Raw genomic sequence first — 16,688 nt, 5'->3', positions numbered from 1 at the left:
TAGCTCATAAACAGAGCTGACAAAAAGGAAGAAAAGAGAAAATGGTTGGGAGAAAATTGTCAAATAAATAATATAAGAAAGATTCCCAGAACGGAAGTATATAAATCTGAAGAATGAAAAGCCCTCTGAGAGTCTAGCGTAATTAATGAAAAATGTCCACATCAGGAAATTTTAGAATGCTGGAGATAAAGAAAAAATCCTAATAACTTTCAAACAGGAGGGTGGGAGACCAAGCGCATACAAATGATCAGGAATGAGAATGTGTTTGACTTCCCAAAAGCTACGTGTGAATCTAGAAGACAATAAAGCCATGAAGATCATTTAGGATCCCATAGCCAAACTATCATTCCAATGTGAGGGTGAAATAAAGAGATTTTATGAGCTGCAGGATATTAAAATAACTACCCCCCCACCCTTTTTTTCTCAGAAATTCGTTTCTCTCCCCCTTACTAAACAAGATGGGAAAACAGAAAGGAGGAAAATAGGTGTTTCAAGAAAATGGGGATGGATAGAGGAAAGAAGCAAAGGAAAATTCCAGAACCATGGGCCTTTAAAGCAACCCAGTCAGATTGGAACAAGAAAACACAGGATCCAGGAGAGAGATTTTTCAGGGAGAAAATAATAGGGCAGGGGTAGGAGGGTGGGGAATTGGTGTAGGGGAACCTAATGGAGCATCAGATAAGTGACCCTGAAGGAAATGGTACTGAAAGTGCATTACAGTGTGGAAAGACATATTGGGTACAAAGGAAACAAATCCAATGAAAATGGAGGACAGTGAAAATTTCCACGATTAGAGGAAGGTACTGTGGTGCAGTGGTTGGCTCAGGCAACAATAAACTTTGAAATACTGACTTAAACAAAATCAGTGAGGAAAGGCTTGGGGAGAGGTAGAGGAGAGCCACGTCCTTAGCCAGAGCAGAGCTGTACTGGAAGGTGAGTAAAACTGATAACTCAAGATCTTGAGAGCAGTAAGCATTCCTATAGAAAAATGGAAACCACTTAAGATACCGCCAACTAACAGAGCTAAGAGTAGCTGAAGGATAACAGCCAGAGCATTACCATGTAGTGAATGAGAGAACTCCTCTCCACGGAAGATTTTAGACAGCCTTTGTCAAAGATGAACATGAGTTTTGATAATCTAACACCAAGGGACTTAATTCTATACTTTCAAAGTAAATTACATCTTTGTTAAGCATGCAATCTCAAAAGGCAAAGAAATTCCTCCCACCCTACCCTGTTCATCTCAGGGCCTGAAAAGTCCTCTCTGCCAAGATGAATTGGATCTAATTAGCCATTCAACTGGCCCAGATAAAATATGGACTGTCTCCAACTTGCAAGTAGATTGTTTCAGAAATTTCTGAGCTAGTTGTTTGGAACATGGGCATGTTTTATCTTCCCCACCCCATCCCAAGAGTAGTGTCTTAGACGATTACTCAGCACAAGATTCTGGATGAAGACTTCCTGGAATAGTAGAGCCAGGGTCATGGGATGGGAAAAACCATAAGTGAGATATAGGTGTTCTTAAGTTCTGACCTTTTGTGTTGGATGGTGGGTTGGATACTAAAATTATACTGTAGTAATAAGTAAACAATAAAAGCAGGACCTATTATGAGAATGCTTCATAAGCCACACTTAATCCATTTCTATGCACCTGAAGACCAATGGAGAAAAAAGAATCCTGTTGATCAGAAGATACAATAAATGAAAACATGCCCATATATTGGGCAATTGCCTATGATAAGTTTTTATTAAGCCTCTCTTAAGGAAAAGACACTAAACAGGTACTATGATTATGGTAATTAAGAGAAATAGAGCCCAAGGCCTGTGGATATTGGTTGTAGGTGAACACAATACCTTTATTTTCTTTTTATGTGGTGCTGAGGATCAAACCAGTGCCTCATGTATGCTAGGCAAGCCCTCTAATTCTGAGCCACAACCCCAGCCACCAGCCTCTGGTTATTGGGAGAATCATTTTGATATTTCAGAATTTGGAAATTATATGTACCACTTCAAAATATTTTAAAAACACACACACACATAGTAGAGTCAAATAAAAATGAAAGGCAACTATAAAATGGATACGAAAAAGTGTATTTTATCTCAAGTGTTGGGACTTATAAAAAGCAGATTTAATTAGGAATATGGAGCATCCCAAGACACTCTGAGCAGATTCTGAAGGGCTGCTCAGAGCTCTATAGGGTTCATTGCTGGATTCCTTGCCTCTCCCAGACACATGCGTCCTTGAGGACTAGTTTACACTGGTTAGTTAAGATTAGGGATATTGTTAGATCACAAATACACTAACTAGGTGTTCTCAGTATGGAGAAAGGTGCTGAAGTCTCTAAATGTTCTTCAAAAACCAGTTTTTCCATTGTTTCTTGTCTTCCTCTCTTTCACTGATGTTTTTCTAGGGTTTCTGTCCAGTTCTCAAATTGCTTTCTTTCTTTCTTTCTGAAAGTGTCTCTGATTGTCTATAATACAAAACACACTTTAACCCAGAGAGACTTGGATTTAACGTTGTACCCCACACCTCACAGACACGCTCATATCATACACACCTGACAGCTCCCTTCATCTGCTGGACCCTATGCTAGGAGGACCTGGACGTGTGGACCTGAAGTTCATGGTCAGACTTCAGAGCCATGGTGGGGGAAACTTACTAATGCTGCAGTTGCACTTTTGCCAGGGGCTGGGAGCCACAGGCAGCTGATGCTTTGCTCCTGATGCCCAAACACACAGCTGCATCCCCTTTGCTGCCCAGAATAACAATGCCATGGCAAAAGGCAAGACACCTAGAGGGAAGGTTGAGGGGAAATAATTTCTCACTGACTAGCATTCACATAACACTTCTTCATCCCAGTCTGTTCTAAGTCCTATACAAATATTAACTGATTAAAACCTCACTATGAACCTATGAGGTAGATACCATTATCCCCACTGAAAGATGAATAGGTGGAGGTCAGAGAGGTTAAGTAACTTATCTAACATCAAACAGCTAAAAGTGATGAAGCTGGAATTGGATCCAAGCAGTCTTCTTCCAGAGTCTGTGTTCTTAATTATGACTCAGGAAGCCCCTTAAAGCCTGAGCTAGAAAACTACTCTATACCCTTCCGATCTCTACAGTAATTAATAAGCTGCTTTTTCTATCCAAAGCTATGACGAACACAATTAGGAAAAACTGCTTCAGATAAATCAGAAGCTTCTCTTCCAACCAAGCAGAAGGCAAAAATGAGAACTGGGGAGTCAGAGAGGAATGGTCCCCAGGAACAGGAACTTCCAACCCTGAGAATTATGAGAACTGGGCACTTCCTGGCAGGACATGAATAGGAATGGCTGGTGCTGGTAGCCATGGTAGGAACAGGTGACCCCACGGCTGGAGACCACTCAGAAACAGAAATGAGCCAGAGTGAGAGTTATTGAGAGTCCACTCTGGTTATCTGTGGATAGAGTACATTGGAACATGATGCCAAATAACTCTCATCAGAAAAGCACATACATAGCATTTGCAGACCTTGATTTCTTTCCTATTCAACTCAGCAAATGTTCACAAAAGGCTTCCTTCAAGGAGAAATCAACATGCAGCCAAATGAAGTATGGAATATGGGTGTTTGCGTCTCAATGGAGTCCTTCCATGTAACTGGGCTGTGGGCTTGGTACACAGGAAGTGTCTCATGGGGCCCACCAAGGAGCCCTGAGGGGACCTGATGGTACAGTCTTCAAGACCAACTGAGGGCAGCAAGGCTTCTCAGAAGCACCACCAGTTGAGGCATAAATAAATAGGGAAAAAGCAGAGGAGCCAACATTAGCCTTGTTAAAAGAAATCCACAAAAGGAAGGTCAGCCACACTAAGAATAACTGTCCTGCATAAACAAAACCAGGCCAAATATAACACCTTCCACCTCAGCCAAAATCATCTGCCTTTTGAAGTCAGTGTTATGATCCGGTATTTTTTTTCTCCATTATTCCCTATAGATTCTTCTAAGGTAGGTCATTCTCTGTGAGAAGATATATGTGAGAAAGGTTTTATTTGACATCTGTTTGGGGTCTATTAAATTTGAGGTGGTTATTTTTAGAACAAAATACAGTTTAAGACATAATTAGGTGCCATATGTGAGGTAAGCTAGATAGTAGCCAGTATTTTTATAATCATGTCTAAAATTTTCAAACTGAAAAGTAGGAAAAATCACATAGATTTGGAACTTATTTAAAAGATCAATTTTTAAAAATCAAGCAATATAATGTTTCTGTGCCTCAGTTTCCCAGTCTGCATATCATGCTATTGTTTGCATAAAGAGACTCCCTGTCTCCTTCTGTCCCTAGTCTGGGAGGCTGTCGTAATCAGTTGAGTTTCCAGTACTGCTGATAGATTTGCTCTAATCCACCGTCACCCCTTCTCCTGTTTCCACCCATGATGAATGGACACCATTACAAGATGGCGACTGGGGTTAGGCCGGCAGCCTGGGGGAGCTCACCCCCACAGGGGAATCAAATGCTGGACCTTGGCCTCTCTTATGTGATGCTTTAACCTACTGAACTAATCAGACACAGAAAAATCATGATGCTTGTCACCGACTTGCCAAATTGAAGTGCTCTTAGAATATATTAAAAAAAAAACGGAAGAGAGAAAGATGTTAGAGGCTTTGTTCCACAGAAAAACAGCTATTTAAATACCAACTAATATTATTATAAGTCAGAAACAGAGGCAGTGGCAATAAAAGCTGTTTCTCTAAGTCAACAACTGGCTAGAGACTTCATGTGTCTACAAAATGAGTTTCTTAAGATTACACTTATTTTGGAAACATCAATACTAAAACAGCAGTAACAGTTTTTCCCCTTAGTTTAAGCATTGCCTATATATGCATTATATCCAACCAAGCAATAACAGAACAAATTCCTCTCTTAAATTTCCTGAAGTTCAAGTATATGGCTTTGAGCATGCCACAAGCTTTATAAAACAGCCTAGCTCTAAGTATGCAATAATCGCTCATTTCCTGGCCATTAATTCAGACATCATGTAATCACTCAAAGGCATCCATTTTCCTTTGCTGCTATTTTGGGGACTGCTGCCCTATTGTCATCCCTGCCTTAGACCCCTGACTTAGTCGTCTTTTAATTAGAGCCAGCAAGAACGGCAGGCGGAGTCAGCCTGCTGTGGGTGATCCATCACATGGCTCACTTTGCTCCCTGGCCTCTTAGACGACTGTTTATAAACAGGACATCTTGGGTACCAAGATAGCTGCTTAAGGAAACAGAAGAACAAATGGTGACCAATTTGTAAACTGCATCCCTGAAATTATAAACTCTGGTTCAGGCCTATGTTTACTGACACTATCAGGTTAAATATCCAAATAGACTTTACCTATGACCATTCTTTTATCTAACATGCCCTCAAAAACACTGATGTTATAATCTAAGAACTGCCCAAAGTATTAACTAATAAACTTACAATTAAGGACTTAGGTCTATTCTTAAGGCATATGCTTTTTAGCTAAATCCTTTCCATATCATTCAATAGCAGTAGTCCTAATCTCGGAAATAATATATATACTATATATGCAATAATCACTCATTTCCTGGCCATTAATTCAGACATCATGCAATCACTCAAAGACATCCATTTGCCTTTGCTGCTATTTTGGGGACTGCTGCCCTATTGTCATCCCTGCCTTAGACCCCTGACTTAGTCATCTTTTAATTAGAGCTAGCACTTAATACTGATTGGCTTTTTTCATTGTCATAACAGAAAGCACTACTATTACTATTTAATAATATTTTCCTGGTAAAACTGATTTATGCCTGCTGAGATCTAAACCTATTATCCTGGGGAGAAGACACATAAGACCCAAAGTTATATTAAACTGTAAGTCAAATCTACACCCACATGGTAAACTGGTGCGCATGCTAGATGTTGCGGTTACAGATACTCAGCCCTGTGTCACTGGAGAAGCTCTCCAAGCAGTGGCGCTTCCGAGACTACTGAGGATAGCATGACACAGGCAGAAGCAGCAAGTATCATACAGAAGGTGTTTCAGATAGAGCTCATCAGCCTAGACCCCACTCAGCTCCTCCACTGAGCAGCTGTGTAACCATGGGCAGTTTACTTAAACCATCTGCTTTTCAGTTTTGTTACTATTTTAATGTGTTTCATTCCAATTCCTCACAACAAAGTTGAAATCATATTTTTGCATTTTTGTATATTATTTTACATACTTACAAATATATCAGAAGCCTTTTCCCATGGTAATAGGCAACCCTCTGTTATCATAAGTTACACATTAAAAATATTCAGAAAAAAATAATGGTGTCTATTCTGAACAAGCTGAGAATTTCCTTGTCATCATTCCCTAAACAATACAATATAACAACTATTTATACTGTGGTAGGTATCATAAGTAATCTAGAGATGATTTAAGTTATACTTGAGGATGTGCATAGTTATAAGCAAATGCTATACCATTTAATGTAAGGGACCTGAGATCCCTGAATTTTGGTACCCAGGGAAAGTCCTGGAACCAATAACTTGGGAATATCAAGAGTTGACTATTATTTTATGACCGTATAAGAATACAATGTATGGATATATATTAACTTATTAAGCAACTCCTTATTGTTAGATATCTACATTGTTTCCACCTTTCATTATAAAAATGATGACATTTCCTAATCTTTTAAAAGATTTTCATAGAACAATATTGAAATATTTCATGAAAGATTTTAAAAACTCAATACTAATCTGAAACTCAATAGTTTAGGAGGCAATGATTCTGTAACAGTTTTATTATTATATGGCTAAGTTCTATTCCATTATTTATAGTGATGTAGATTTTACAAATACGGAAGAATAGAAGTTCATTCATTATTGATCAATGAGTATTATTAATTGACCTTCTAGTCTGTTGCCAAACACTGGCCTAAGTGCTAAAGCTACAGCAGGGAAAAAGACACAAGATTTCACCTTCATGGAGTTTACTTTCTGGCAGAGGAAACACACAGATAAATGTAAAGTACATCAGAAGGTGACCTGTGATTTCAAGAAAAATCAAGCCTGAGAGGGAGCCACATAGTACTTGATAGAAAGAATAGGGAGGTGATTTAAAAAAAAAAAAAAAAAAAACTAGGGTAGCCAAGATGTAACTCACTGAGGTGATAAGTAAGCAGAGATTGAGGGAAAAGAGATGGGAATGTGGACCAGGCTGAGTTAATAAGAAACTTCACAGAGGCCAAAACTGAATGAGTGAGGGGAGGAAGAAGGTTGGGGAAGTGAACAGAGAGGTATCAGAGGTCAGACCAAATGGGCCCTATTTGTAAGGACTTTGAGTTAAGTTGGTAGACATGTGTTCTTATTTATTTTTCTTTTTAATGTGGTGCCTGGGATCGAACCCAGTGCCTTACACATGCTAGGCAAGCACTCTACCACTGAGCCACACCACAGCCCCAACATGTGGTTCTTAATAGATTCTTTCATGCACATTCTTAAAGTACTTTTCTTTCTAAGGTATGGTTCCTAAAATAATATAATCCCAGTCCTTACATTTCTATATGCTTTCTTCCCATTCCAACCCACCAAAATACGTTCTATTGTAATCACTCATATCCAAATGCTATTATGAATTTAAGAACCCTGTTCTTAATAACCTGTTTGGTTTTTGTTTTGTTTTTATAATCAAGGAGGGACACGTACAAAGGGTAAAAAACAAAAACCAATAGATTATTTTTCTGGGTCCAGAAATGGATTTCCACAGAGATCAGAATTGGGACCATGTAAGTTACCCATTGTGTAATGGCTCATAAGTGTCCTGCAAGAGAGCACAATAGCTGGACACTGTGGTGCATGCCAGTAATCCCAGTGGTTTGGGAGACTGAGACAGGAAGATTAAGAGTTTCAAAGCCAGCCTCAGCAATAACAAGGCACTTAAGCAACTCAGTGAGACTCTGTCTCTAAATAAAATATAGTGGTCAAGTGCCCCTGACTTTATTCCCCAGTACTACAAAAAAAAAAAAAAAAAAAAAAAAAAAAACAGAAAAGAGAGTACAAGGGAAAGCTCCCAGAATATATGTGAGGCCAAGAAATCCAGGGTGTGAAATCCTGACAGGAACAAGACAGCAGAAGGATCTCTCAGAATTGTGATTTGATATAAAGTTGAGATATGATTGTCAGCATTTAGGGGCAGTCATGCAAAGTGTACCTACAAGACTCCAGAATCTGGGCTTTCAGTTCTGTCGGAGTTCAAGGACTTTCTCCACAAGCCTGTCCCTGCCCTGTTTCTGCAACCAAAGAAGCACTTAAATGTTGGAAGACATTTAAAAATATGACAAAGAAACATTGTTTCTTTCAATAAATATACATAGAATACAGACCACAGTGCCAAACACTGTGCTTGCTGTTGGAAATGCAAAGCTTATAGTATAACAGGGTGAAGGAATAAATAAATTGGATAACTAAATTCCATCCATAAATTGATGGAATCTAATGAACTCTCTCCTATATATGAATTCCCTCTCCACATGATGCTTTATGGAGAAAGAATACATACATTGCCTGGAAAGGCTCAAGTCGCTTTAAAAAAAAAAAAGGTAAAAAAGTTACCTGGATATGGATGGAATTAGAGAATTTGGTGTCTAAAAAGGAAAAAAATAAAGGCTCAATAGGAGTCCATGGGTGTGAAGGAGGCCTTTGTGTGTGGTTAGAAAGCAAAGATGGAGACAGATGAATTCTGAAAGTGATAGCGGAGAAAGGTGAAAACTCTTGGGCTTACACTCCTGTACACAACAAGATATCCATATCTGGAAAACAGCATTCTAATTCCAGTTCTGGTCCTCACACTCACTACCCACACATACCAGAAGCTTAGACAGAAGGCAAGTAAAATGATCACATAGGAAAATTAGTTTTCATAGGCAGAAAGACTAAAAAAGAGTTTGACTTCCTTACCCAATCAGAGGTAAAAGGGAAAATGTACCAATGTCTACAAAATTAAGATAAGTAATAGAATAGAGAAACATGATATTCTTGTTCGTCAAATTCTAGCAATTGAATTTTAGCTGAAATTCATCCAACTATAGCGTTCATGCATTACCTCTTCTAAAGTAAAAGTATTTAAACTTGGCCAGCATAAGAATTTCCTGAGGTGCTTGTTATTAAATACATAGATCCCCAGCTCATCTACTTGATCACCACCCTGCCTCATTCTCCTACCAACCTCCTGAATCAGACCCTCCAAGAGACACCTGAGAATTTGTATTTTAACAAACATCTCCAATGTTTCTTATGCTTTGGTAAGTTTATGAAACACTATTCTAAAAGCATAGACTGGAAGTTCCTAGGGCTGATAGTATTAATTACTAAAGGGGTCTCACCTAGCCAGCAGTGTGTTTTGAGCATACCAACTAGCAGGACCCCAAAGGGCTTTAATCCCATTGAAGGGCAGCACTGATGTAAAGCACAGATGTTCCCTGAAATGGGAGGTCCCATGGTAGCTGGGCTAATCCAGACCTCACAAGCTTCAATCAAGACTTGGGAGACCAAAAAAATTTAAGTAAGTTAACATTTGACTGTGGCCAGCTCAGCATTCCAAGGGTTTATGCAAAACCTTCATTCAAAGCTGTCCCCTGTTGTTTCCCCAGTCTCTACTCCCAGGATCAAGTCCATTCAAGGTTTTCCTCTCAAAAATCATCAGGGAAGTTGTATAGCCATTCAAGGGAGTGACCACATGCTGATTACAGCTCCCCGCTGCCCTTGAATCCTCTTCCTCTCTCCTTCCAAATGCCTTTTCTACACCCTCTTCCTCTTCGCCACCAGTAACAGCTGGAGGATGGACTTGGGACTGTGCTACACTCCCATTCCTGGTTTTAACTTATCCAGGACTTCACCACTACAGGGGCACCCCCCAAAAAAGGCTTGGCTTTCACCTGCTTATCAAATAATGAGTTTCACATCCAGGACTGTCATAATTTAGACAGCATTTTCAAGCACATAGAATAGAGAGAATTTTAAAACCTATCTAAAAATTGTTTTGCCAAATTTTAGTTTGATCACATTTGAAATACTTAAGTCAGAATCAATAAAATTATGGGACTTCAGCATCTTAGGAATCACTACAAGTTCTGGGAAGGAAAATGCCTTTTCCTGGGATTTACATAAGTCACCAGCATGTGGAAAACATATGCAGCTTAATGAATATGGTGCAGAGATGCTTCTAAAATGCTCTTGCATTTTAATAATTTATAATAAGTGAATGTATTCTAAGTAAGAAACCAATTTACTCAAACCATAAACACCACTGTTTCACACACCCAATCCAAAACTCCAAAGGTTTAGGATGAGGATAAGATTTTTATTACTCTAAGTCAAATTATATCCCTTGCTTTTTGGTCATTTCACTGTTTGCTAAAACCTTCAGCAAAAAACAGATCACAAATCAATGAATGACAGATGTTGATCACTATATGGTGATATTTACAGTCTGAAATGTCGAGAAACGGAAGGACTCCTTTCTGGATGATACAGAAAACCAAAAGAAGTTTCTTTGACAGAAAAAAAAAATTCATATACTGGACAAGGGCAACAATTGTAGAAATCATGTTTACAACTTAGTAAAGGTTACCAGCAATTTGGTCAAAACCAAAATCAGCTAACTATACCCTTGTGACTTCTTAGAATAATTCTGTGACGTTCATACAGAGAAAGAAGCCATCACTAAATGAGAGACACTCCCACGAAAACACACATTGTCCTCATGTGATGGTGCACAGGCTCCTATTCAGAGGCTTGTCCAGGGGTGGGCTATGTTCACTCCATCTCTTCTGTTTAGCCATGTGTTTAAGGGCTGGCCACTTGTAGATGGATCCCTCTTTAGAAAAGGGGGTAGTTATTTAGAGAAGATGTCAGCCCAATTCATAGATATCAACCTTTTTTCATTATTCAACATTTTGTATTACAAGACCCTTTTCAAAATAAATTATGAGACAACATATTTGTCCATCTGGCATATTTGTGGACCCTAGACACACATCAATGTTAGTTTTTTATTTCCCCTTCGATTTACTGAATAATAGATCTTAGTGCTGAAATGCTTCTTTCAATTAAACTTGCACTAGATCTAACAATTTGGATTGTATGCTCATTACAATGGGAGCAACATCGAACAATACCATTGCTGGTGGCCCTGACTACCCAGACCTAAGAAAGAGAACTCTTCATAACAAGTTTCAAATTGAATCTTTGTGTGAGTGGATTCAATTCCTATGAAGGAGACAGATGCAAACATCAAAATGCAATAAAAGAAACCTCTGAGCCTGAAAAATCAGGGGTTGTGAAATATTTAACAAAAGCCAAATATTAAACTTCAACTTGAATTTTTGTTCTTATTTTAACCTGTTGGAGGTAAAATGGAATAACCAGTCTCATGTTGAGTCAGACAATAGAAAGAAACTGTAAGATTAACTTCTTGTGACCTAGGGTGAAAGAAAGCAGGGAATCTCAGGGTGTATTCATTCCCTCAGAATATTTTCTGTTCTTTAATATTCTAAAGGTTCTAATGCTGAACAGGTAAGATGCACTAAGGACTCTAATCAAGACTTAGAGACTGATAGCACATGGAACAGAGAAAATTTTAACATTTGACTGTGGCCAGCTCAGCATTCCAAGGGCTTATGCAAAACCTTCATCCAAAGCTGTCCTGTGTTGTTTCCCCAGTCTTTACTCCCAGGATCAAGTCCATTCAATTTCCTCTCAAAAATTATCAGGGAAGTTGCATAGCCGTTCAAGGGAGTGAACATCCAGTGCATCTTAGAGACTGATGTCTGTAAAAAATAAATAAATAAACACATAGGTCTGGGCTCACTGTAGAAATACTTTTGTGCTAAATTTTATAGGTATGTAAATATGAATAGTGTAAAAAAAGGTTCCATGAAGTCCAACAACTAGGGTTACCAGATCTAGCAAATAAAAATAAAGAACATCTTCAGTTAAACAGGAGGGATAAGCTTTTTTGAGACCTATTGCACAGCATGGTGATGCTTGTTAATAATAATGCATATTTCAAAATTGCAATGAGAGAAAAGTTCAAGTGTTTTCAGCATATAAATAAGTATTTGAGGTTATAATATATGTTAATTGCTTTGATCATTCTACTTTTTATATCATAACATCATTTCCTCCCATAAATTTAAACAATAATAATTGGCCCATTCACTATAATAAAAAATTTTTTTAGTTGTAGATGGACACAATATTTTTATTTTATTTATTTTTATGTGGTGCTGAGGATCAAACCCAGTGCCTCATGCGTGCAAGGCAAGTGCTCTACCACTGAGCCACAAATCTAGCCCCCATAATAAATTTTTTTTTTAATTTTTAAAAGAAAAAAAATTATAATGAAACTGTACAGAACATCAGTAAAATTTGAATTTCAGATAAATGATAATTTTTTAATATTTATTTTTAGTTGTAGGTGGACACAATACCTTTATTTCATTTGTTTTTATTTTTTTTAATGTGATGCCGGGGATCGAACCCAGTGCCTGACACATGCTAGGCAAGAGTTCTACCACTGAGCCACAACCCCAGTCCCATGATAATTTTTTTATATCAGTACATCCCATGTAATAATATCTGGGACAAAAAATGTGAATTCTTTATTTGAAATTAAAATTTAACTAGGCATTTTATAATCTGGTACCTCTATTAGCTTACCACCACAAAAGAAGACTACACTTGAATCTACAGATCAGAACTAAATTTGAGCTAATTTTTCTATTCACTGCCACTTTAGACCATGATTGCTTAGACTGAGAGGGACAGATCTGATACAGAGGAAAGGCCCCAGTTATAATCTTGTTCTTGCCTAAAGTAGAAGGACACTGCATGTCCTAGTTGTGCTTTTACCTTTGTTACATTCCCTTGAGTTACCAGAACACCAAACCATAAAACTTAGCAATTTGTAGTAGCCTGTGTGAAACAGGAACAAAGTTACCTCTATTGCAATTCTAACAAGACTTCACTTACAGTGTAGCCTCCATTATTCTTAAAACAGGGAAAAAGGAGATCACCAATGTGGCCCTTAGGCTTAGAAATGGGAAAATCTGGGTGGTCTTATTTGTTGTGTGGATTCTGGGGTTTGATGTATCTATTAAAATGCATTTGAGGGTTTCACTCCTTACCAAAGGGTAAATCTCAGAAAGGCGCTGAATATTGCCCTGATCTGAACAAATTATTTTTTAAAGTCAACAATAAAATTGTAACTATTTAGGGCTACTACAGAACACACACATATATATATATATATTTTCATAAATAGGTACTGTAAAGGGCACAGAACATCAGTAAAATTTGAATTTCAGATAAATGATAACACCTCCGATTAAATATTCATTTAAATTAAAAAATTAATTTATAGCAAAAAATATCAAGGTGACTCAAGATTAAAGATTCTCATGTATAATTCATTTCCAAATGTGTGGGATATCTGAAGATAAGGAAATTGTTTGATCAACTATAGTTCTTGAGTATGCTGTGGGTTTTTAGTATATGCAAATTCTATTATTTCCTATTAGGCAACAGGAAATCAAAAACTGATTCCAAATAAGAACCTGAAGCTTAATCTCTTTATTATACACATTAAACTCCCCATATTTATCTGGAAATCGTAAAGCACAAGAACTTCACCTTCATTGCTTTTTATGTTTCTGCAGCCTACCAGTGCTGACTTACAGTGAGTGCTCAGTAATAATCCCAATAGGGTTTGTTGTTTGGAAAAGGGGTCACATATGATTTATAGTAGTATAGTGTGTCAACTGTCTTTTAGTTTGGGTTTCATCAGATCAGATTTGAAGGGGAAAAATTTTTTTTTAATCTCTATAATTTGAATCTGAGAAACTAAAGTCAATCTCTAGCTTGACTTTAAGCCTTTAGCTTCAAAACTTCCAAAATTGTATACTGGTTTTCTCTGCACTCAAAAAGGATTCCAGTTCATCTGCAGGAGGAAAGCTGCAGATATTCCTGAACCCATTCAAGGCTTCAAGGAGACTTATCCACAAGAGAAGAAGACTGGGGGCTGGGGTTGTGGCTCAGTGGTAGAACACTTGCCTAGCATGTGTGAGGCACTGGTTTGATTCTCAGCACCGCATATAAATGAACAAACTAAAGGTCCAAAAAAAAATAACACCAACTTTATTTTTTAAAAAAAGAGAAGACTTACCTACAACTCTCCTTCCCCACATTCTATCAAAAAATATAAACACATTCTTTTTTATATTCTATAACATTCTAACTCTAAGTAGAATGAGATATAAATTAGCAATAGAGTGATGATAAAGCCAGGATCACAGTAGTGACCCCTGGATATATTTGTTGGCATACTACAGAGAAAGACCAGAGAAAGATAACACTGATGTTTTCATAAGAGACGAGGCCGAGAAGGAAGAGAGTGCCGTGTACTCCACGTTTAACTACCTCAGCACCTATAATGTAAGCATTAGTATGCTCATTTTATAAATACGGAAATCGACTTCCCCAAGGGTCAAATGACTATGAAGCAATGACACTAAGACTTGAACCCAGATCCAATAAATCCCAAAGGTTGAACTTTTACTAAAGTGTCATGATTCTCCCAGGGTCATCCCCCTCCTCCTGCTTCACCTGGAGCAGATGGCTACAGCAGGGCATCGCTGCTAGTGACTAGTCATTCAGTACACATACCTGACTAAGACCAGGCCAGGTGGGTCTTTTCTTGTATAAAAGGGCAGCAGAAAATGCCGTTCTTTTATGTGACAAGAAATGTCAAAGTTAGGAGAAATCAACTCTCACTAAAAATTGCAAGGGAGTACCTAAAATCAGATTACTACAAAAAGAATAAGATACATCATTATTTCTTTTGTTGTTGTTTTTGTTTTTCATTTTTTGTTTTTTTTGTATGTGGTGCTGAGGATCGAACCCGGGCCGCACGCATGCCAGGCGAGCGCGCTACCACTTGAGCCACATCCCCAGCCCAATTTTGTTGTTGTTTTTGAATTTCCATTCTCTGCATTTTTCTTACTAGGTTGCTGAACCCTCAAGGTTAATGTCTCAGTCAGGTTCCAACTTCCCAAATGACCTTTATCCCAATTACCCCTCCATGCAACACCTGCTTCAGAAAAATTAACCTTCAAAATGCTCCTGAAATGGGACTTTCTCTATAGATCTTTATCCTCTGAATAATAAATGTCTCTCACCCATTCTTCACTCATGTCTAGAGTTAAATAAGTTGATTATGAAGTTCATTTTGAGAGAACACACAAACCAAAATAGCCAGAAAAACACAAAGCAATGTTAGGTAGCTAGTTCCACTAAATACCAAGCACCATAAAACTTCAAATATCAAAACAGTATAGTTGTGGTGCACAAATAAACAGGACAATTAAACAATATTAAAAATTCTGAAGTAGACTTAATTGCACATGTAAATTTAGTATAAAATGGAGGTAGCATTTCAAATCTGTGAGGGAAAAAATGGACCTCTTAATAAGGTAGTATTGAGATAACTGGACAGTTATATGTAAAAAATATAAAACTGAATGTATTCTTCTTACCATATACCAGAATAATTTCCAAGTAGATAAGAGATTTTATAATATCAAAAAATGAAACTATACAAACACCAGAGGAAAACATGGATAGAGTCCTCCATAACTTGGGTAGTGTGGTAAACTATATATATTTACCAAATCATATATATTTGAACAAGATTTCCCATAGCAAACAATACCATCAGAAAATAAAGATACAAATAACAACATAGGGGAAAATTAGCAGCTTATTCAATATAGGGTTAATAAAACTCATTTTAAGCATATGTTTAAGCATGCGTGTGTGTGATTTTAAATTATATACATGTAGGCTGCGGCTGTAGCTCAATGGCAGAGCGCTTGCCTAGCATGCATGAGGCACTAGGTTCGATCTTCAGCACCACATAAAAGTAAACAAAGGCATTCTGTCCATACATAACTACAAAAAATAAAAACAAATTATATACATGTGCATGTGAGTATAAATAGAGGGAGAGAAGTCCAACAACTTGATAGATGAATGGGCTACCAAAAGAAAAGCAAATTGCCCTGGTTATATGAAAAAGTGTTCAAACTCACTCATACTAAGAGAAGTGAAAGTTAAAAGTAAATGAGAGAAGAACTTCCTGTTTCTGACCATAAGATGTAAACACTATAAATAACTAGAAAAGTGAATAAAATATATGAACCAACTGTTTTCAGATACTAGCACACTAGCAGCATGTGACTATGATCTTGGAGAGATGGGAAGCAGTGAGATTACCACTGTCACCCATGTTTTGCTTGGAGGCACCTAGGGGACTGAATTACAGAGGAGACCCAAGTGCAGCAGAGTGGTTTCACCAGGTTAAAAAGACAAAGACCAGAGGTCAGAGAAGTCAGAGAGGTAAGGTGGCAAAAATTGGTGGTGCACTAGCCTTAAGAGGCAAGAGCTGTGCAGAAAAGGTTTCAAAAATTTCCCAGGGGTTCCCTTGAGTTTTTACTAAGTACACATGAGGAGGGTAGAAAAGGCAAGACAAAGCAAAGAACTAACAGGGAGTTGTAAGGATACTTTCAGAGTTTCAAGAGGGCTAAGAGATTGAAATCTGACCATAGAATTTGAAACCCAATTAAGCTCTTAGGCAATTCAGTAAAAACCCCAAGGG

The sequence above is a fragment of the Marmota monax genome, unplaced genomic scaffold (assembly GCF_021218885.2).
Source record: "Marmota monax isolate L192 unplaced genomic scaffold, Marmota_monax_Labrador192_F-V1.1 WCK01_AAM20220418_F8-fsc00007, whole genome shotgun sequence".
NCBI classification, from domain to species: Eukaryota; Metazoa; Chordata; class Mammalia; order Rodentia; family Sciuridae; genus Marmota; species Marmota monax.
Note: the sequence above shows the minus strand (reverse complement) of the source record.